General features: G+C 48.5%; 1 protein-coding gene across 3 annotated transcripts in view; it reads right to left on the bottom strand.

Annotated features, from left to right (window-relative positions):
- Positions 1-20,532, bottom strand: part of RPP30 (ribonuclease P/MRP subunit p30) — a 53,085-nt gene extending 32,553 nt beyond the window's left edge. For 2 of the 3 annotated variants that reach the window (XM_075612850.1, XM_075612854.1), the window contains exon 1: positions 20,429-20,532. The gene's annotated coding sequence lies outside the window, so the exon portion shown is untranslated. Of the gene's footprint in view, positions 1-9,824; positions 9,844-20,428 lie in introns of those variants that run through there. The other variant, XM_075612852.1, reaches the window with a different exon arrangement.
- Positions 20,533-24,027: the final 3,495 nt, after the last annotated feature.

Here is a 24,027-nt window from a genome sequence, read left to right as displayed (position 1 = left end):
TATTATGATGATAGTAACACTGCAGGGAAAGGCTGCACATATTACCTGCCTGCGGTGTGTGAGTCTCCCTGTATATTATGATGATAGTAACACTGCAGGGAAAGGCTGCACATATTACCTGCCTGCGGTGTGTGAGTCTCCCTGTATATTATAATGATAGTAACACTGCAGGGAAAGGCTGCACATATTACCTGCCTGCGGTGTGTGTGTCTCCCTGTATATTATGATGATAGTAACACTGCAGGGAAAGGCTGCACATATTACCTGCCTGCGGTGTGTGTGTCTCCCTGTATATTATGATGATAGTAACACTGCAGGGAAAGGCTGCACATATTACCTGCCTGCGGTGTGTGTGTCTCCCTGTATATTATAATGATAGTAACACTGCAGGGAAAGGCTGCACATATTACCTGCCTGCGGTGTGTGTGTCTCCCTGTATATTATGATGATAGTAACACATCAGGGAAAGGCTGCACATATTACCTGCCTGCGGTGTGTGAGTCTCCCTGTATATTATGATGATAGTAACACTGCAGGGAAAGGCTGCACATATTACCTGCCTGCTGTGTGTGAGTCTCCCTGTATATTATGATGATAGTAACACTGCAGGGAAAGGCTGCACATATTACCTGCCTGCGGTGTGTGTGTCTCCCTGTATATTATGATGATAGTAACACTGCAGGGAAAGGCTGCACATATTACCTGCCTGCGGTGTGTGTGAGTCTCCCTGTATATTATGATGATAGTAACACTGCAGGGAAAGGCTGCACATATTACCTGCCTGCGGTGTGTGTCTCCCTGTATATTATGATGATAGTAACACTGCAGGGAAAGGCTGCACATATTACCTGCCTGCGGTGTGTGTGTCTCCCTGTATATTATGATGATAGTAACACTGCAGGGAAAGGCTGCACATATTACCTGCCTGCGGTGTGTGAGTCTCCCTGTATATTATAATGATAGTAACACTGCAGGGAAAGGCTGCACATATTACCTGCCTGCGGTGTGTGTGTCTCCCTGTATATTATAATGATAGTAACACTGCAGGGAAAGGCTGCACATATTACCTGCCTGCGGTGTGTGAGTCTCCCTGTATATTATGATGATAGTAACACTGCAGGGAAAGGCTGCACATATTACCTGCCTGCGGTGTGTGTGTCTCCCTGTATATTATAATGATAGTAACACTGCAGGGAAAGGCTGCACATATTACCTGCCTGCGGTGTGTGAGTCTCTCTGTATATTATGATAGTAACACTGCAGGGAAAGGCTGCACATATTACCTGCCTGCTGTGTGTGAGTCTCCCTGTATATTATGATGATAGTAACACTGCAGGGAAAGGCTGCACATATTACCTGCCTGCGGTGTGTGTGTCTCCCTGTATATTATGATGATAGTAACACTGCAGGGAAAGGCTGCACATATTACCTGCCTGCGGTGTGTGTGAGTCTCCCTGTATATTATGATGATAGTAACACTGCAGGGAAAGGCTGCACATATTACCTGCCTGCGGTGTGTGTCTCCCTGTATATTATGATGATAGTAACACTGCAGGGAAAGGCTGCACATATTACCTGCCTGCGGTGTGTGTGTCTCCCTGTATATTATGATGATAGTAACACTGCAGGGAAAGGCTGCACATATTACCTGCCTGCGGTGTGTGTGTCTCCCTGTATATTATAATGATAGTAACACTGCAGGGAAAGGCTGCACATATTACCTGCCTGCGGTGTGTGTGTCTCCCTGTATATTATGATAGTAACACTGCAGGGAAAGGCTGCACATATTACCTGCCTGCGGTGTGTGTGTCTCTCTGTATATTATGATGATAGTAACACTGCAGGGAAACGCTGCACATATTACCTGCCTGCGGTGTGTGTGTCTCCCTGTATATTATGATGATAGTTACACTGCAGGGATAGGCTGCACATATTACCTGCCTGCGGTGTGTGTGTCTCCCTGTATATTATGATGATAGTAACACTGCAGGGAAAGGCTGCACATATTACCTGCCTGCGGTGTGTGTGTCTCCCTGTATATTATAATGATAGTAACACTGCAGGGAAAGGCTGCACATATTACCTGCCTGCGGTGTGTGTGTCTCCCTGTATATTATGATGATAGTAACACTGCAGGGAAAGGCTGCACATATTACCTGCCTGCGGTGTGTGTGTCTCCCTGTATATTATAATGATAGTAACACTGCAGGGAAAGGCTGCACATATTACCTGCCTGCGGTGTGTGTGTCTCCCTGTATATTATGATGATAGTAACACTGCAGGGAAAGGCTGCACATATTACCTGCCTGCGGTGTGTGTGTCTCCCTGTATATTATAATGATAGTAACACTGCAGGGAAAGGCTGCACATATTACCTGCCTGCGGTGTGTGAGTCTCCCTGTATATTATAATGATAGTAACACTGCAGGGAAAGGCTGCACATATTACCTGCCTGCGGTGTGTGTGTCTCCCTGTATATTATGATGATAGTAACACTGCAGGGAAAGGCTGCACATATTACCTGCCTGCGGTGTGTGTGTCTCCCTGTATATTATGATGATAGTAACACTGCAGGGAAAGGCTGCACATATTACCTGCCTGCTGTGTGTGAGTCTCCCTGTATATTATAATGATAGTAACACTGCAGGGAAAGGCTGCACATATTACCTGCCCGCGGTGTGTGTCTCCCTGTATATTATAATGATAGTAACACTGCAGGGAAAGGCTGCACATATTACCTGCCTGCGGTGTGTGTGTCTCCCTGTATATTATGATGATAGTAACACTGCAGGGATAGGCTGCACATATTACCTGCCTGCGGTGTGTGTGTCTCCCTGTATATTATGATGATAGTAACACTGCAGGGAAAGGCTGCACATATTACCTGCCTGCGGTGTGTGTGTCTCCCTGTATATTATGATGATAGTAACACTGCAGGGAAAGGCTGCACATATTACCTGCCTGCGGTGTGTGTGTGTCTCCCTGTATATTATGATAGTAACACTGCAGGGAAAGGCTGCACATATTACCTGCCTGCGGTGTGTGAGTCTCCCTGTATATTATGATGATAGTAACACTGCAGGGAAAGGCTGCACATATTACCTGCCTGCGGTGTGTGAGTCTCTCTGTATATTATGATAGTAACACTGCAGGGAAAGGCTGCACATATTACCTGCCTGCGGTGTGTGAGTCTCTCTGTATATTATGATGATAGTAACACTGCAGGGATAGGCTGCACATATTACCTGCCTGCGGTGTGTGAGTCTCCCTGTATATTATAATGATAGTAACACTGCAGGGAAAGGCTGCACATATTACCTGCCTGCGGTGTGTGTGTCTCTCTGTATATTATGATGATAGTAACACTGCAGGGAAACGCTGCACATATTACCTGCCTGCGGTGTGTGTGTCTCCCTGTATATTATGATGATAGTAACACTGCAGGGAAAGGCTGCACATATTACCTGCCTGCGGTGTGTGTGTCTCTCTGTATATTATGATGATAGTAACACTGCAGGGAAAGGCTGCACATATTACCTGCCTGTGGTGTGTGAGTCTCCCTGTATATTATGATGATAGTAACACTGCAGGGAAAGGCTGCACATATTACCTGCCTGCGGTGTGTGAGTCTCCCTGTATATTATGATGATAGTAACACTGCAGGGAAAGGCTGCACATATTACCTGCCTGCGGTGTGTGAGTCTCCCTGTATATTATGATGATAGTAACACTGCAGGGAAAGGCTGCACATATTACCTGCCTGCGGTGTGTGTGTCTCCCTGTATATTATGATGATAGTAACACTGCAGGGAAAGGCTGCACATATTACCTGCCTGCAGTGTGTGTCTCCCTGTATATTATGATGATAGTAACACTGCAGGGAAAGGCTGCACATATTACCTGCCTGCGGTGTGTGTGTCTCCCTGTATATTATGATGATAGTAACACTGCAGGGAAAGGCTGCACATATTACCTGCCTGCGGTGTGTGAGTCTCCCTGTATATTATGATGATAGTAACACTGCAGGGAGAGGCTGCACATATTACCTGCCTGCTGTGTGTGTCTCCCTGTATATTATGATGATAGTTACACTGCAGGGAAAGGCTGCACATATTACCTGCCTGCGGTGTGTGAGTCTCCCTGTATATTATGATGATAGTAACATTGCAGGGAAAGGCTGCACATATTACCTGCCTGCGGTGTGTGTGTCTCCCTGTATATTATGATGATAGTAACACTGCAGGGAAAGGCTGCACATATTACCTGCCTGCGGTGTGTGAGTCTCTCTGTATATTATGATGATAGTAACACTGCAGGGAAAGGCTGCACATATTACCTGCCTGCGGTGTGTGTGTCTCCCTGTATATTATAATGATAGTAACACTGCAGGGAAAGGCTGCACATATTACCTGCCTGCGGTGTGTGTGTCTCCCTGTATATTATGATGATAGTAACACTGCAGGGAAAGGCTGCACATATTACCTGCCTGCGGTGTGTGTGTCTCCCTGTATATTATGATGATAGTAACACTGCAGGGAAAGGCTGCACATATTACCTGCCTGCTGTGTGTGTCTCCCTGTATATTATGATGATAGTAACACTGCAGGGAAAGGCTGCACATATTACCTGCCTGCGGTGTGTGAGTCTCCCTGTATATTATGATGATAGTAACACTGCAGGGAAAGGCTGCACATATTACCTGCCTGCGGTGTGTGTGTCTCCCTGTATATTATGATGATAGTAACACTGCAGGGAAAGGCTGCACATATTACCTGTCTGCGGTGTGTGTGTCTCCCTGTATATTATGATGATAGTAACACTGCAGGGAAAGGCTGCACATATTACCTGCCTGCGGTGTGTGTGTCTCCCTGTATATTATGATGATAGTAACACTGCAGGGAAAGGCTGCACATATTACCTGCCTGCGGTGTGTGTGTCTCCCTGTATATTATGATGATAGTAACACTGCAGGGAAAGGCTGCACATATTACCTGCCTGCGGTGTGTGTGTCTCCCTGTATATTATGATGATAGTAACACTGCAGGGAAAGGCTGCACATATTACCTGCCTGCGGTGTGTGTGTCTCCCTGTATATTATGATGATAGTAACACTGCAGGGAAAGGCTGCACATATTACCTGCCTGCGGTGTGTGAGTCTCCCTGTATATTATGATGATAGTAACACTGCAGGGAAAGGCTGCACATATTACCTGCCTGCGGTGTGTGTGTCTCCCTGTATATTATGATGATAGTAACACTGCAGGGAAAGGCTGCACATATTACCTGCCTGCGGTGTGTGAGTCTCCCTGTATATTATGATGATAGTAACACTGCAGGGAAAGGCTGCACATATTACCTGCCTGCGGTGTGTGAGTCTCCCTGTATATTATGATGATAGTAACACTGCAGGGAAAGGCTGCACATATTACCTGCCTGCGGTGTGTGAGTCTCCCTGTATATTATGATGATAGTAACACTGCAGGGAAAGGCTGCACATATTACCTGCCTGCGGTGTGTGAGTCTCCCTGTATATTATGATGATAGTAACACTGCAGGGAAAGGCTGCACATATTACCTGCCTGCGGTGTGTGTGTCTCCCTGTATATTATGATGATAGTAACACTGCAGGGAAAGGCTGCACATATTACCTGCCTGCAGTGTGTGTCTCCCTGTATATTATGATGATAGTAACACTGCAGGGAAAGGCTGCACATATTACCTGCCTGCGGTGTGTGAGTCTCCCTGTATATTATGATGATAGTAACACTGCAGGGAAAGGCTGCACATATTACCTGCCTGCGGTGTGTGAGTCTCCCTGTATATTATGATGATAGTAACACTGCAGGGAAAGGCTGCACATATTACCTGCCTGCGGTGTGTGAGTCTCCCTGTATATTATGATGATAGTAACACTGCAGGGAAAGGCTGCACATATTACCTGCCTGCGGTGTGTGTGTCTCCCTGTATATTATGATGATAGTAACACTGCAGGGAAAGGCTGCACATATTACCTGCCTGCAGTGTGTGTCTCCCTGTATATTATGATGATAGTAACACTGCAGGGAAAGGCTGCACATATTACCTGCCTGCGGTGTGTGAGTCTCCCTGTATATTATGATGATAGTAACACTGCAGGGAAAGGCTGCACATATTACCTGCCTGCGGTGTGTGAGTCTCCCTGTATATTATGATGATAGTAACACTGCAGGGAAAGGCTGCACATATTACCTGCCTGCGGTGTGTGAGTCTCCCTGTATATTATGATGATAGTAACACTGCAGGGAAAGGCTGCACATATTACCTGCCTGCGGTGTGTGTGTCTCCCTGTATATTATGATGATAGTAACACTGCAGGGAAAGGCTGCACATATTACCTGCCTGCGGTGTGTGAGTCTCCCTGTATATTATGATGATAGTAACACTGCAGGGAAAGGCTGCACATATTACCTGCCTGCGGTGTGTGTGTCTCCCTGTATATTATGATGATAGTAACACTGCAGGGAAAGGCTGCACATATTACCTGCCTGCGGTGTGTGAGTCTCCCTGTATATTATGATGATAGTAACACTGCAGGGAAAGGCTGCACATATTACCTGCCTGCGGTGTGTGAGTCTCCCTGTATATTATAATGATAGTAACACTGCAGGGAAAGGCTGCACATATTACCTGCCTGCGGTGTGTGTGTCTCCCTGTATATTATGATGATAGTAACACTGCAGGGAAAGGCTGCACATATTACCTGCCTGCGGTGTGTGAGTCTCCCTGTATATTATGATGATAGTAACACTGCAGGGAAAGGCTGCACATATTACCTGCCTGCGGTGTGTGAGTCTCCCTGTATATTATGATGATAGTAACACTGCAGGGAAAGGCTGCACATATTACCTGCCTGCGGTGTGTGTGTCTCCCTGTATATTATGATGATAGTAACACTGCAGGGAAAGGCTGCACATATTACCTGCCTGCGGTGTGTGAGTCTCCCTGTATATTATGATGATAGTAACACTGCAGGGAAAGGCTGCACATATTACCTGCCTGCGGTGTGTGTGTCTCCCTGTATATTATGATGATAGTAACACTGCAGGGAAAGGCTGCACATATTACCTGCCTGCGGTGTGTGAGTCTCCCTGTATATTATGATGATAGTAACACTGCAGGGAAAGGCTGCACATATTACCTGCCTGCGGTGTGTGAGTCTCCCTGTATATTATGATGATAGTAACACTGCAGGGAAAGGCTGCACATATTACCTGCCTGCGGTGTGTGTGTCTCCCTGTATATTATGATGATAGTAACACTGCAGGGAAAGGCTGCACATATTACCTGCCTGCGGTGTGTGTGTCTCCCTGTATATTATGATGATAGTAACACTGCAGGGAAAGGCTGCACATATTACCTGCCTGCGGTGTGTGTGTCTCCCTGTATATTATGATGATAGTAACACTGCAGGGAAAGGCTGCACATATTACCTGCCTGCGGTGTGTGTGTCTCCCTGTATATTATGATGATAGTAACACTGCAGGGAAAGGCTGCACATATTACCTGCCTGCGGTGTGTGTGTCTCCCTGTATATTATGATGATAGTGACACTGCAGGGAAAGGCTGCACATATTACCTGCCTGCGGTGTGTGTGTCTCCCTGTATATTATGATGATAGTAACACTGCAGGGAAAGGCTGCACATATTACCTGCCTGCGGCGTGTGAGTCTCCCTGTATATTATGATGATAGTAACACTGCAGGGAAAGGCTGCACATATTACCTGCCTGCGGTGTGTGAGTCTCCCTGTATATTATGATGATAGTAACACTGCAGGGAAAGGCTGCACATATTACCTGCCTGCGGTGTGTGTGTCTCCCTGTATATTATGATGATAATAACACTGCAGGGAAAGGCTGCACATATTACCTGCCTGCGGTGTGTGTGTCTCCCTGTATATTATGATGATAGTAACACTGCAGGGAAAGGCTGCACATATTACCTGCCTGCGGTGTGTGAGTCTCCCTGTATATTATGATGATAGTAACACTGCAGGGAAAGGCTGCACATATTACCTGCCTGCGGTGTGTGTGTCTCTCACTGCAGGGAAAGGCTGCACATATTACCTGCCTGCGGTGTGTGAGTCTCTCACTGCAGGGAAAGGCTGCACATATTACCTGCCTGCGGTGTGTGTGTCTCCCTGTATATTATGATGATAGTAACACTGCAGGGAAAGGCTGCACATATTACCTGCCTGCGGTGTGTGAGTCTCCCTGTATATTATGATGATAGTAACACTGCAGGGAAAGGCTGCACATATTACCTGCCTGCGGTGTGTGAGTCTCCCTGTATATTATGATGATAGTAACACTGCAGGGAAAGGCTGCACATATTACCTGCCTGCGGTGTGTGTGTCTCCCTGTATATTATGATGATAGTAACACTGCAGGGAAAGGCTGCACATATTACCTGCCTGCGGTGTGTGTGTCTCCCTGTATATTATGATGATAGTGACACTGCAGGGAAAGGCTGCACATATTACCTGCCTGCGGTGTGTGTCTCCCTGTATATTATGATGATAGTAACACTGCAGGGAGAGGCTGCACATATTACCTGCCTGCGGTGTGTGAGTCTCCCTGTATATTATGATGATAGTAACACTGCAGGGAGAGGCTGCACATATTACCTGCCTGCGGTGTGTGTCTCCCTGTATATTATGATGATAGTAACACTGCAGGGAGAGGCTGCACATATTACCTGCCTGCGGCGTGTGAGTCTCCCTGTATATTATGATGATAGTAACACTGCAGGGAAAGGCTGCACATATTACCTGCCTGCGGTGTGTGTGTCTCCCTGTATATTATGATGATAGTAACACTGCAGGGAAAGGCTGCACATATTACCTGCCTGCGGTGTGTGAGTCTCCCTGTATATTATGATGATAGTAACACTGCAGGGAAAGGCTGCACATATTACCTGCCTGCGGTGTGTGAGTCTCCCTGTATATTATGATGATAGTAACACTGCAGGGAAAGGCTGCACATATTACCTGCCTGCGGTGTGTGTCTCCCTGTATATTATGATGATAGTAACACTGCAGGGAAAGGCTGCACATATTACCTGCCTGCGGTGTGTGTCTCCCTGTATATTATGATGATAGTAACACTGCAGGGAAAGGCTGCACATATTACCTGCCTGCGGTGTGTGTGTCTCCCTGTATATTATGATGATAGTGACACTGCAGGGAAAGGCTGCACATATTACCTGCCTGCGGTGTGTGTGTCTCCCTGTATATTATGATGATAGTGACACTGCAGGGAAAGAATGCACATATTACCTGCCTGCGGTGTGAGTCTCCCTGTATATTATGATGATAGTAACACTGCAGGGAAAGGCTGCACATATTACCTGCTTGCGGTGTGTGTGTCTCCCTGTATATTATGATGATAGTAACACTGCAGGGAAAGGCTGCACATATTACCTGCCTGCGGTGTGTGTGTCTCCCTGTATATTATGATGATAGTAACACTGCAGGGAAAGGCTGCACATATTACCTGCCTGCGGTGTGTGTGTCTCCCTGTATATTATGATGATAGTAACACTGCAGGGAAAGGCTGCACATATTACCTGCCTGCGGTGTGTGTCTCCCTGTATATTATGATGATAGTAACACTGCAGGGAAAGGCTGCACATATTACCTGCCTGCGGTGTGTGTGTCTCCCTGTATATTATGATGATAGTAACACTGCAGGGAAAGGCTGCACATATTACCTGCCTGCGGTGTGTGTCTCCCTGTATATTATGATGATAGTAACACTGCAGGGAAAGGCTGCACATATTATCTGCCTGCGGTGTGTGAGTCTCCCTGTATATTATGATGATAGTAACACTGCAGGGAAAGGCTGCACATATTACCTGCCTGCGGTGTGTGAGTCTCCCTGTATATTATGATGATAGTAACACTGCAGGGAAAGGCTGCACATATTACCTGCCTGCGGTGTGTGTGTCTCCCTGTATATTATGATGATAGTAACACTGCAGGGAAAGGCTGCACATATTACCTGCCTGCGGTGTGTGAGTCTCCCTGTATATTATAATGATAGTAACACTGCAGGGAAAGGCTGCACATATTACCTGCCTGCGGTGTGTGTGTCTCCCTGTATATTATGATGATAGTAACACTGCAGGGAAAGGCTGCACATATTACCTGCCTGCGGTGTGTGTGTCTCCCTGTATATTATGATGATAGTAACACTGCAGGGAAAGGCTGCACATATTACCTGCCTGCGGTGTGTGTGTCTCCCTGTATATTATGATGATAGTAACACTGCAGGGAAAGGCTGCACATATTACCTGCCTGCGGTGTGTGTGTCTCCCTGTATATTCTGATGATAGTAACACTGCAGGGAAAGGCTGCACATATTACCTGCCTGCGGTGTGTGTGTCTCCCTGTATATTATGATGATAGTAACACTGCAGGGAAAGGCTGCACATATTACCTGCCTGCGGTGTGTGAGTCTCCCTGTATATTATGATGATAGTAACACTGCAGGGAAAGGCTGCACATATTACCTGCCTGCGGTGTGTGAGTCTCCCTGTATATTATGATGATAGTAACACTGCAGGGAAAGGCTGCACATATTACCTGCCTGCGGTGTGTGTGTCTCCCTGTATATTATGATGATAGTAACACTGCAGGGAAAGGCTGCACATATTACCTGCCTGCGGTGTGTGTGTCTCCCTGTATATTATGATGATAGTAACACTGCAGGGAAAGGCTGCACATATTACCTGCCTGCGGTGTGTGTGTCTCCCTGTATATTATGATGATAGTGACACTGCAGGGAAAGGCTGCACATATTACCTGCCTGCGGTGTGTGTGTCTCCCTGTATATTATGATGATAGTAACACTGCAGGGAAAGGCTGCACATATTACCTGCCTGCGGCGTGTGAGTCTCCCTGTATATTATGATGATAGTAACACTGCAGGGAAAGGCTGCACATATTACCTGCCTGCGGTGTGTGAGTCTCCCTGTATATTATGATGATAGTAACACTGCAGGGAAAGGCTGCACATATTACCTGCCTGCGGTGTGTGTGTCTCCCTGTATATTATGATGATAATAACACTGCAGGGAAAGGCTGCACATATTACCTGCCTGCGGTGTGTGTGTCTCCCTGTATATTATGATGATAGTAACACTGCAGGGAAAGGCTGCACATATTACCTGCCTGCGGTGTGTGAGTCTCCCTGTATATTATGATGATAGTAACACTGCAGGGAAAGGCTGCACATATTACCTGCCTGCGGTGTGTGTGTCTCTCACTGCAGGGAAAGGCTGCACATATTACCTGCCTGCGGTGTGTGAGTCTCTCACTGCAGGGAAAGGCTGCACATATTACCTGCCTGCGGTGTGTGTGTCTCCCTGTATATTATGATGATAGTAACACTGCAGGGAAAGGCTGCACATATTACCTGCCTGCGGTGTGTGAGTCTCCCTGTATATTATGATGATAGTAACACTGCAGGGAAAGGCTGCACATATTACCTGCCTGCGGTGTGTGAGTCTCCCTGTATATTATGATGATAGTAACACTGCAGGGAAAGGCTGCACATATTACCTGCCTGCGGTGTGTGTGTCTCCCTGTATATTATGATGATAGTAACACTGCAGGGAAAGGCTGCACATATTACCTGCCTGCGGTGTGTGTGTCTCCCTGTATATTATGATGATAGTGACACTGCAGGGAAAGGCTGCACATATTACCTGCCTGCGGTGTGTGTCTCCCTGTATATTATGATGATAGTAACACTGCAGGGAGAGGCTGCACATATTACCTGCCTGCGGTGTGTGAGTCTCCCTGTATATTATGATGATAGTAACACTGCAGGGAGAGGCTGCACATATTACCTGCCTGCGGTGTGTGTCTCCCTGTATATTATGATGATAGTAACACTGCAGGGAGAGGCTGCACATATTACCTGCCTGCGGCGTGTGAGTCTCCCTGTATATTATGATGATAGTAACACTGCAGGGAAAGGCTGCACATATTACCTGCCTGCGGTGTGTGTGTCTCCCTGTATATTATGATGATAGTAACACTGCAGGGAAAGGCTGCACATATTACCTGCCTGCGGTGTGTGAGTCTCCCTGTATATTATGATGATAGTAACACTGCAGGGAAAGGCTGCACATATTACCTGCCTGCGGTGTGTGAGTCTCCCTGTATATTATGATGATAGTAACACTGCAGGGAAAGGCTGCACATATTACCTGCCTGCGGTGTGTGTCTCCCTGTATATTATGATGATAGTAACACTGCAGGGAAAGGCTGCACATATTACCTGCCTGCGGTGTGTGTCTCCCTGTATATTATGATGATAGTAACACTGCAGGGAAAGGCTGCACATATTACCTGCCTGCGGTGTGTGTGTCTCCCTGTATATTATGATGATAGTGACACTGCAGGGAAAGGCTGCACATATTACCTGCCTGCGGTGTGTGTGTCTCCCTGTATATTATGATGATAGTGACACTGCAGGGAAAGAATGCACATATTACCTGCCTGCGGTGTGAGTCTCCCTGTATATTATGATGATAGTAACACTGCAGGGAAAGGCTGCACATATTACCTGCTTGCGGTGTGTGTGTCTCCCTGTATATTATGATGATAGTAACACTGCAGGGAAAGGCTGCACATATTACCTGCCTGCGGTGTGTGTGTCTCCCTGTATATTATGATGATAGTAACACTGCAGGGAAAGGCTGCACATATTACCTGCCTGCGGTGTGTGTGTCTCCCTGTATATTATGATGATAGTAACACTGCAGGGAAAGGCTGCACATATTACCTGCCTGCGGTGTGTGTCTCCCTGTATATTATGATGATAGTAACACTGCAGGGAAAGGCTGCACATATTACCTGCCTGCGGTGTGTGTGTCTCCCTGTATATTATGATGATAGTAACACTGCAGGGAAAGGCTGCACATATTACCTGCCTGCGGTGTGTGTCTCCCTGTATATTATGATGATAGTAACACTGCAGGGAAAGGCTGCACATATTATCTGCCTGCGGTGTGTGAGTCTCCCTGTATATTATGATGATAGTAACACTGCAGGGAAAGGCTGCACATATTACCTGCCTGCGGTGTGTGAGTCTCCCTGTATATTATGATGATAGTAACACTGCAGGGAAAGGCTGCACATATTACCTGCCTGCGGTGTGTGTGTCTCCCTGTATATTATGATGATAGTAACACTGCAGGGAAAGGCTGCACATATTACCTGCCTGCGGTGTGTGAGTCTCCCTGTATATTATAATGATAGTAACACTGCAGGGAAAGGCTGCACATATTACCTGCCTGCGGTGTGTGTGTCTCCCTGTATATTATGATGATAGTAACACTGCAGGGAAAGGCTGCACATATTACCTGCCTGCGGTGTGTGTGTCTCCCTGTATATTATGATGATAGTAACACTGCAGGGAAAGGCTGCACATATTACCTGCCTGCGGTGTGTGTGTCTCCCTGTATATTATGATGATAGTAACACTGCAGGGAAAGGCTGCACATATTACCTGCCTGCGGTGTGTGTGTCTCCCTGTATATTATGATGATAGTAACACTGCAGGGAAAGGCTGCACATATTACCTGCCTGCGGTGTGTGTGTCTCCCTGTATATTCTGATGATAGTAACACTGCAGGGAAAGGCTGCACATATTACCTGCCTGCGGTGTGTGTGTCTCTCACTGCAGGGAAAGGCTGCACATATTACCTGCCTGCGGTGTGTGAGTCTCTCACTGCAGGGAAAGGCTGCACATATTACCTGCCTGCGGTGTGTGTGTCTCCCTGTATATTATGATGATAGTAACACTGCAGGGAAAGGCTGCACATATTACCTGCCTGCGGTGTGTGAGTCTCCCTGTATATTATGATGATAGTAACACTGCAGGGAAAGGCTGCACATATTACCTGCCTGCGGTGTGTGAGTCTCCCTGTATATTATGATGATAGTAACACTGCAGGGAAAGGCTGCACATATTACCTGCCTGCGGTGTGTGTGTCTCCCTGTATATTATGATGATAGTAACACTGCAGGGAAAGGCTGCACATATTACCTGCCTGCGGTGTGTGTGTCTCCCTGTATATTATGATGATAGTGACACTGCAGGGAAAGGCTGCACATATTACCTGCCTGCGGTGTGTGTCTCCCTGTATATTATGATGATAGTAACACTGCAGGGAGAGGCTGCACATATTACCTGCCTGCGGTGTGTGAGTCTCCCTGTATATTATGATGATAGTAACACTGCAGGGAGAGGCTGCACATATTACCTGCCTGCGGTGTGTGTCTCCCTGTATATTATGATGATAGTAACACTGCAGGGAGAGGCTGCACATATTACCTGCCTGCGGCGTGTGAGTCTCCCTGTATATTATGATGATAGTAACACTGCAGGGAAAGGCTGCACATATTACCTGCCTGCGGTGTGTGTGTCTCCCTGTATATTATGATGATAGTAACACTGCAGGGAAAGGCTGCACATATTACCTGCCTGCGGTGTGTGAGTCTCCCTGTATATTATGATGATAGTAACACTGCAGGGAAAGGCTGCACATATTACCTGCCTGCGGTGTGTGAGTCTCCCTGTATATTATGATGATAGTAACACTGCAGGGAAAGGCTGCACATATTACCTGCCTGCGGTGTGTGTCTCCCTGTATATTATGATGATAGTAACACTGCAGGGAAAGGCTGCACATATTACCTGCCTGCGGTGTGTGTCTCCCTGTATATTATGATGATAGTAACACTGCAGGGAAAGGCTGCACATATTACCTGCCTGCGGTGTGTGTGTCTCCCTGTATATTATGATGATAGTGACACTGCAGGGAAAGGCTGCACATATTACCTGCCTGCGGTGTGTGTGTCTCCCTGTATATTATGATGATAGTGACACTGCAGGGAAAGAATGCACATATTACCTGCCTGCGGTGTGAGTCTCCCTGTATATTATGATGATAGTAACACTGCAGGGAAAGGCTGCACATATTACCTGCTTGCGGTGTGTGTGTCTCCCTGTATATTATGATGATAGTAACACTGCAGGGAAAGGCTGCACATATTACCTGCCTGCGGTGTGTGTGTCTCCCTGTATATTATGATGATAGTAACACTGCAGGGAAAGGCTGCACATATTACCTGCCTGCGGTGTGTGTGTCTCCCTGTATATTATGATGATAGTAACACTGCAGGGAAAGGCTGCACATATTACCTGCCTGCGGTGTGTGTCTCCCTGTATATTATGATGATAGTAACACTGCAGGGAAAGGCTGCACATATTACCTGCCTGCGGTGTGTGTGTCTCCCTGTATATTATGATGATAGTAACACTGCAGGGAAAGGCTGCACATATTACCTGCCTGCGGTGTGTGTCTCCCTGTATATTATGATGATAGTAACACTGCAGGGAAAGGCTGCACATATTATCTGCCTGCGGTGTGTGAGTCTCCCTGTATATTATGATGATAGTAACACTGCAGGGAAAGGCTGCACATATTACCTGCCTGCGGTGTGTGAGTCTCCCTGTATATTATGATGATAGTAACACTGCAGGGAAAGGCTGCACATATTACCTGCCTGCGGTGTGTGTGTCTCCCTGTATATTATGATGATAGTAACACTGCAGGGAAAGGCTGCACATATTACCTGCCTGCGGTGTGTGAGTCTCCCTGTATATTATAATGATAGTAACACTGCAGGAAAGGCTGCACATATTACCTGCCTGCGGTGTGTGTGTCTCCTGTATATTATGATGATAGTAACACTGCAGGAAAGGCTGCACATATTACCTGCCTGCGGTGTGTGTGTCTCCCTGTATATTATGATGATAGTAACACTGCAGGGAAAGGCTGCACATATTACCTGCCTGCGGTGTGTGTGTCTCCCTGTATATTATGATGATAGTAACACTGCAGGGAAAGGCTGCACATATTACCTGCCTGCGGTGTGTGTGTCTCCCTGTATATTATGATGATAGTAACACTGCAGGGAAAGGCTGCACATATTACCTGCCTGCGGTGTGTGTGTCTCCCTGTATATTCTGATGATAGTAACACTGCAGGGAAAGGCTGCACATATTACCTGCCTGCGGTGTGTGTGTCTCCCTGTATATTATGATGATAGTAACACTGCAGGGAAAGGCTGCACATATTACCTGCCTGCGGTGTGTGTGTCTCCCTGTATATTATGATGATAGTAACACTGCAGGGAAAGGCTGCACATATTACCTGCCTGCGGTGTGTGAGTCTCCCTGTATATTATGATGATAGTAACACTGCAGGGAAAGGCTGCACATATTACCTGCCTGCGGTGTGTGAGTCTCCCTGTATATTATGATGATAGTAACACTGCAGGGAAAGGCTGCACATATTACCTGCCTGCGGTGTGTGAGTCTCTCTGTATATTATGATGATAGTAACACTGCAGGGAAAGGCTGCACATATTACCTGCCTGCGGTGTGTGAGTCTCCCTGTATATTATGATGATAGTAACACTGCAGGGAAAGGCTGCACATATTACCTGCCTGCGGTGTGTGTGTCTCCCTGTATATTATGATGATAGTAACACTGCAGGGAAAGGCTGCACATATTACCTGCCTGCTGTGTGTGAGTCTCCCTGTATATTATGATGATAGTAACACTGCAGGGAAAGGCTGCACATATTACCTGCCTGCGGTGTGTGAGTCTCTCTGTATATTATGATGATAGTAACACTGCAGGGAAAGGCTGCACATATTACCTGCCTGCGGTGTGTGTGTCTCCCTGTATATTATGATGATAGTAACACTGCAGGGAAAGGCTGCACATATTACCTGCCTGCTGTGTGTGAGTCTCCCTGTATATTATGATGATAGTAACACTGCAGGGAAAGGCTGCACATATTACCTGCCTGCTGTGTGTGTCTCCCTGTATATTATGATGATAGTAACACTGCAGGGAAAGGCTGCACATATTACCTGCCTGCGCTGTGTGTGTCTCCCTGTATATTATGATGATAGTAACACTGCAGGGAAAGGCTGCACATATTACCTGCCTGCGGTGTGTGTGTCTCCCTGTATATTATGATGATAGTTACACTGCAGGGAAAGGCTGCACATATTACCTGCCTGCGGTGTGTGAGTCTCCCTGTATATTATGATGATAGTAACACTGCAGGGAAAGGCTGCACATATTACCTGCCTGCGGTGTGTGAGTCTCCCTGTATATTATGATGATAGTAACACTGCAGGGAGAGGCTGCACATATTACCTGCCTGCGGTGTGTGAGTCTCCCTGTATATTATGATGATAGTAACACTGCAGGGAAAGGCTGCACATATTATCTGCCTGCGGTGTGTGAGTCTCCCTGTATATTATGATGATAGTAACACTGCAGGGAAAGGCTGCACATATTACCTGCCTGCTGTGTGTGAGTCTCCCTGTATATTATGATGATAGTAACACTGCAGGGAAAGGCTGCACATATTACCTGCCTGCGGTGTGTGAGTCTCCCTGTATATTATGATGATAGTAACACTGCAGGGAGAGGCTGCACATATTACCTGCCTGCGGTGTGTGTGTCTCCCTGTATATTATGATGATAGTTACACTGCAGGGAAAGGCTGCACATATTACCTGCCTGCGGTGTGTGTGTCTCCCTGTATATTATGATGATAGTAACACTGCAGGGAAAGGCTGCACATATTACCTGCCTGCGGTGTGTGTGTCTCCCTGTATATTATGATGATAGTAACACTGCAGGGAAAGGCTGCACATATTACCTGCCTGCGGTGTGTGTGTCTCCCTGTATATTATGATGATAGTAACACTGCAGGGAAAGGCTGCACATATTACCTGCCTGCGGTGTGTGAGTCTCCCTGTATATTATGATGATAGTAACACTGCAGGGAAAGGCTGCACATATTACCTGCCTGCGGTGTGTGTGTCTCCCTGTATATTATGATGATAGTAACACTGCAGGGAAAGGCTGCACATATTACCTGCCTGCGGTGTGTGAGTCTCCCTGTATATTATGATGATAGTAACACTGCAGGGAAAGGCTGCACATATTACCTGCCTGCGGTGTGTGAGTCTCTCTGTATATTATGATGATAGTAACACTGCAGGGAAAGGCTGCACATATTACCTGCCTGCGGTGTGTGTGTCTCCCTGTATATTATGATGATAGTAACACTGCAGGGAAAGGCTGCACATATTACCTGCCTGCGGTGTGTGTGTCTCCCTGTATATTATGATGATAGTAACACTGCAGGGAAAGGCTGCACATATTACCTGCCTGCGGTGTGTGTGTCTCCCTGTATAATATGATGATAGTAACACTGCAGGAAAGGCTGCACATATTACCTGCCTGCGGTGTGTGTGTCTCCCTGTATATTATGATGATAGTAACACTGCAGGGAAAGGCTGCACATATTACCTGCCTGCGGTGTGTGTGTCTCCCTGTATATTATGATGATAGTAACACTGCAGGGAAAGGCTGCACATATTACCTGCCTGCGGTGTGTGTGTCTCCCTGTATATTATGATGATAGTAACACTGCAGGGAAAGGCTGCACATATTACCTGCCTGCGGTGTGTGTGTCTCCCTGTATATTATGATGATAGTAACACTGCAGGGAAAGGCTGCACATATTACCTGCCTGCGGTGTGTGAGTCTCCCTGTATATTATGATGATAGTAACACTGCAGGGAGAGGCTGCACATATTACCTGCCTGCGGTGTGTGAGTCTCCCTGTATATTATGATGATAGTAACACTGCAGGGAAAGGCTGCACATATTATCTGCCTGCGGTGTGTGAGTCTCCCTGTATATTATGATGATAGTAACACTGCAGGGAAAGGCTGCACATATTACCTGCCTGCTGTGTGTGAGTCTCCCTGTATATTATGATGATAGTAACACTGCAGGGAAAGGCTGCACATATTACCTGCCTGCGGTGTGTGAGAGTCTCCCTGTATATTATGATGATAGTAACACTGCAGGGAGAGGCTGCACATATTACCTGCCTGCGGTGTGTGTGTCTCCCTGTATATTATGATGATAGTTACACTGCAGGGAAAGGCTGCACATATTACCTGCCTGCGGTGTGTGTGTCTCCCTGTATATTATGATGATAGTAACACTGCAGGGAAAGGCTGCACATATTACCTGCCTGCGGTGTGTGTGTCTCCCTGTATATTATGATGATAGTAACACTGCAGGGAAAGGCTGCACATATTACCTGCCTGCGGTGTGTGTGTCTCCCTGTATATTATGATGATAGTAACACTGCAGGGAAAGGCTGCACATATTACCTGCCTGCGGTGTGTGAGTCTCCCTGTATATTATGATGATAGTAACACTGCAGGGAAAGGCTGCACATATTACCTGCCTGCGGTGTGTGTGTCTCCCTGTATATTATGATGATAGTAACACTGCAGGGAAAGGCTGCACATATTACCTGCCTGCGGTGTGTGAGTCTCCCTGTATATTATGATGATAGTAACACTGCAGGGAAAGGCTGCACATATTACCTGCCTGCGGTGTGTGAGTCTCTCTGTATATTATGATGATAGTAACACTGCAGGGAAAGGCTGCACATATTACCTGCCTGCGGTGTGTGTGTCTCCCTGTATATTATGATGATAGTAACACTGCAGGGAAAGGCTGCACATATTACCTGCCTGCGGTGTGTGTGTCTCCCTGTATATTATGATGATAGTAACACTGCAGGGAAAGGCTGCACATATTACCTGCCTGCGGTGTGTGTGTCTCCCTGTATAATATGATGATAGTAACACTGCAGGGAAAGGCTGCACATATTACCTGCCTGCGGTGTGTGTGTCTCCCTGTATATTATGATGATAGTAACACTGCAGGGAAAGGCTGCACATATTACCTGCCTGCGGTGTGTGTGTCTCCCTGTATATTATGATGATAGTAACACTGCAGGGAAAGGCTGCACATATTACCTGCCTGCGGTGTGTGTGTCTCCCTGTATATTATGATGATAGTAACACTGCAGGGAAAGGCTGCACATATTACCTGCCTGCGGTGTGTGTGTCTCCCTGTATATTATGATGATAGTAACACTGCAGGGAAAGGCTGCACATATTACCTGCCTGCGGTGTGTGTGTCTCCCTGTATAATATGATGATAGTAACACTGCAGGGAAAGGCTGCACATATTACCTGCCTGCGGTGTGTGAGTCTCCCTGTATATTATGATGATAGTAACACTGCAGGGAAAGGCTGCACATATTACCTGCCTGCGGTGTGTGTGTCTCCCTGTATATTATGATGATAGTAACACTGCAGGGAAAGGCTGCACATATTACCTGCCTGCGGTGTGTGAGTCTCCCTGTATATTATGATAGTAACACTGCAGGGAAAGGCTGCACATATTACCTGCCTGCGGTGTGTGTGTCTCCCTGCTCTGCTCTGCCAGGCCGCAGCAAACCATCTGCTGGAGGGGCGGGGCTCTCTTCTCGCTCCTCCCTCCTGCAGGGTTCTGACCTATTGCAGCGCACAGAGGAGAGATGGGGTGGAGTCTGCAGGGGCTGCACAGGGCTGGACAACAACAGCCATCCCTGAGTTTGAAAGCGGCCTATTACTGTAAGTCACTGCATCTAATAGCGTCATGTCTTCATTGTCCCAGCCTGCAGTAACAGGGAGCTCCCAGCCTGCAGTAACAGGGAGCTCCCAGCCTGCAATAACAGGGATGTCCCAGCCTGCAGTAACAGGGATGCCCCAGCCTGCAGTAACAGGGAGGTCCCACCCTGCAGTAACAGGGAGGTCCCAGCCTGCAGTAACAGGGAGGTCCCAGCCTGCAGTAACAGGGATGTCCCAGCCTGCAGTAACAGGGATGTCCCAGCCTGCAGTAACAGGGAGGTCCCAGCCTGCAGTAACAGGGATGTCCCAGCCTGCAGTAACAGGGATGTCCCAGCCTGCAGTAACAGGGATGTCTCAGCCTGCAGTAACAGGGATGTCTCAGCCTGCAGTAACAGGGATGTCCCAGCCTGCAGTAACAGGGAGGTCCCAGCCTGCAGTAACAGGGAGGTCCCAGCCTGCAGTAACAGGGAGCTCCCAGCCTGCAGTAACAGGGAGGTCCCAGCCTGCAGTAACAGGGAGCTCCCAGCCTGCAGTAACAGGGAGGTCCCAGCCTGCAGTAACAGGGAGCTCCCAGCCTGCAGTAACAGGGAGGTCCCAGCCTGCAGTAACAGGGAGCTCCCAGCCTGCAGTAACAGGGAGCTCCCAGCCTGCAGTAACAGGGAGCTCCCAGCCTGCAGTAACAGGGATGCCCCAGCCTGCAGTAACAGGGATTTCCCAGCCTGCAGTAATAGGGATGTCTCAGCCTGCAGTAACAGGGATGTCCCAGCCTGCAGTAACAGGGAGGTCCCAGCCTGCAGTAACAGGGATGTCCCAGCCTGCAGTAACAGGGAGCTCCCAGCCTGCAGTAACAGGGATGTCCCAGCCTGCAGTAACAGGGAGCTCCCAGCCTGCAGTAACAGGGAGGTCCCAGCCTGCAGTAACAGGGATGTCCCAGCCTGCAGTAACAGGGATGTCCCAGCCTGCAGTAACAGGGATGTCTCAGCCTGCAGTAACAGGGATGTCTCAGCCTGCAGTAACAGGGATGTCCCAGCCTGCAGTAACAGGGATGTCTCAGCCTGCAGTAACAGGGATGTCCCAGCCTGCAGTAACAGGGATGTCCCAGCCTGCAGTAACAGGGATGTCTCAGCCTGCAGTAACAGGGATGTCCCAGCCTGCAGTAACAGGGATGTCCCAGCCTGCAGTAACAGGGAGGTCCCAGCCTGCAGTAACAGGGATGTCCCAGCCTGCAGTAACAGGGATGCCCCAGCCTGCAGTAACAGGGAGGTCCCAGCCTGCAGTAACAGGGATGTCCCAGCCTGCAGTAACAGGGATGTCCCAGCCTGCAGTAACAGGGATGTCCCAGCCTGCAGTAACAGGGATGTCCCAGCCTGCAGTAACAGGGATGTCCCAGCCTGCAGTAACAGGGAGCTCCCAGCCTGCAGTAACAGGGAGGTCCCAGCCTGCAGTAACAGGGAGGTCCCAGCCTGCAGTAACAGGGATGTCCCAGCCTGCAGTAACAGGGAGCTCCCAGCCTGCAGTAACAGGGATGTCCCAGCCTGCAGTAACAGGGAGCTCCCAGCCTGCAGTAACAGGGAGGTCCCAGCCTGCAGTAACAGGGATGTCCCAGCCTGCAGTAACAGGGATGTCCCAGCCTGCAGTAACAGGGATGCCCCAGCCTGCAGTAACAGGGATGTCTCAGCCTGCAGTAACAGGGATGTCTCAGCCTGCAGTAACAGGGATGTCCCAGCCTGCAGTAACAGGGATGTCTCAGCCTGCAGTAACAGGGATGTCCCAGCCTGCAGTAACAGGGATGTCCCAGCCTGCAGTAACAGGGATGTCTCAGCCTGCAGTAACAGGGATGCCCCAGCCTGCAGTAACAGGGATGCCCCAGCCTGCAGTAACAGGGAGGTCCCAGCCTGCAGTAACAGGGAGGTCCCAGCCTGCAGTAACAGGGATGTCCCAGCCTGCAGTAACAGGGATGCCCCAGCCTGCAGTAACAGGGAGGTCCCAGCCTGCAGTAACAGGGATGTCCCAGCCTGCAGTAACAGGGATGTCCCAGCCTGCAGTAACAGGGATGTCCCAGCCGGCAGTAACAGGGAGCTCCCAGCCTGTAGTAACAGGGATGTCCCAGCCTGCAGTAACAGGGAGCTCCCAGCCTGCAGTAACAGGGAGGTCCCACCCTGCAGTAACAGGGATGCCCCAGCCTGCAGTAACAGGGAGCTCCCAGCCTGCAGTAACAGGGATGTCCCAGCCTGCAGTAACAGGGATGTCCCAGCCTGCAGTAACAGGGATGTCCCAGCCTGCAGTAACAGGGAGCTCCCAGCCTGCAGTAACAGGGAGCTCCCAGCCTGCAGTAACAGGGAGCTCCCAGCCTGCAGTAACAGGGATGTCCCACCCTGCAGTAACAGGGATGTCCCAGCCTGCAGTAACAGGGAGGTCCCAGCCTGCAGTAACAGGGAGCTCCCAGCCTGCAGTAACAGGGATGTCCCAGCCTGCAGTAACAGGGATGTCCCAGCCTGCAGTAACAGGGATGTCCCAGCCTGCAGTAACAGGGAGCTCCCAGCCTGCAGTAACAGGGAGGTCCCAGCCTGCAGTAACAGGGATGTCCCAGCCTGCAGTAACAGGGAGGTCCCAGCCTGCAGTAACAGGGAGCTCCCAGCCTGCAGTAACAGGGATGTCCCAGCCTGCAGTAACAGGGATGCCCCAGCCTGCAGTAACAGGGATGTCCCAGCCTGCAGTAACAGGGAGCTCCCAGCCTGCAGTAACAGGGAGGTCCCAGCCTGCAGTACCAGGGATGTCCCAGCCTGCAGTAACAGGGATGCCCCAGCCTGCAGTAACAGGGATGTCTCAGCCTGCAGTAACAGGGCGCTCCCAGCCTGCAGTAACAGGGATGTCTCAGCCTGCAGTAACAGAGATGTCCCAGCCTGCAGTAACAGGGAGCTCCCAGCCTGCAGTAACAGGGAGCTCCCAGCCTGCAGTAACAGGGAGCTCCCAGCCTGCAGTAACAGGGAGCTCCCAGCCTGCAGTAACAGGGAGCTCCCAGCCTGCAGTAACAGGGAGGTCCCAGCCTGCAGTAACAGGGATGTCCCAGCCTGCAGTAACAGGGAGCTCCCACCCTGCAGTAACAGGGATGTCCCACCCTGCAGTAACAGGGAGCTCCCACCCTGCAGTAACAGGGAGCTCCCAGCCTGCAGTAACAGGGAGCTCCCAGCCTGCAGTAACAGGGATGTCCCAGCCTGCAGTAACAGGGATGTCCCAGCCTGCAGTAACAGGGATGTCCCAGCCTGCAGTAACAGGGAGTTCCCAGCCTGCAGTAACAGGGATGTCCCAGCCTGCAGTAACAGGGATGTCTCAGCCTGCAGTAACAGGGATGTCCCAGCCTGCAGTAACAGGGAGCTCCCAGCCTGCAGTTACAG

The sequence above is a fragment of the Ascaphus truei genome, chromosome 8, assembly GCF_040206685.1.
Source record: "Ascaphus truei isolate aAscTru1 chromosome 8, aAscTru1.hap1, whole genome shotgun sequence".
Taxonomy (NCBI): domain Eukaryota; kingdom Metazoa; phylum Chordata; class Amphibia; order Anura; family Ascaphidae; genus Ascaphus; species Ascaphus truei.
This window is presented reverse-complemented; position numbering and strand designations above follow the sequence as displayed.